Source organism: Salmo trutta, chromosome 4 (assembly GCF_901001165.1).
Source record: "Salmo trutta chromosome 4, fSalTru1.1, whole genome shotgun sequence".
Classification (NCBI taxonomy): Eukaryota; Metazoa; Chordata; class Actinopteri; order Salmoniformes; family Salmonidae; genus Salmo; species Salmo trutta.
In genome coordinates this window covers 44,555,079-44,555,313 of record NC_042960.1, presented here as the reverse complement: position 1 = coordinate 44,555,313, position 235 = coordinate 44,555,079, and positions in this window count along the sequence as shown.

Here is a 235-nt window from a genome sequence, read left to right as displayed (position 1 = left end):
TGGTCTAGTGTGGTTTGTCGTTGTAACATAAGTGTGAATGCCTGGGTTCTAACCTTGGTTGACCGTGTTAGCACACTGAGCTAAAGCCTAGGCATTTGCTCAGGGGGATTGCACGAGTCTACAGTGTCCTTTCCTCTCTGGTCGAAGGGAATTGTATGAGTCTGTGCTAGAGCAGGAATCTGTAAGTCACACACACATACAGGAGGGTTTGAGAGTGTAGTCCCAGGGGAGAGAG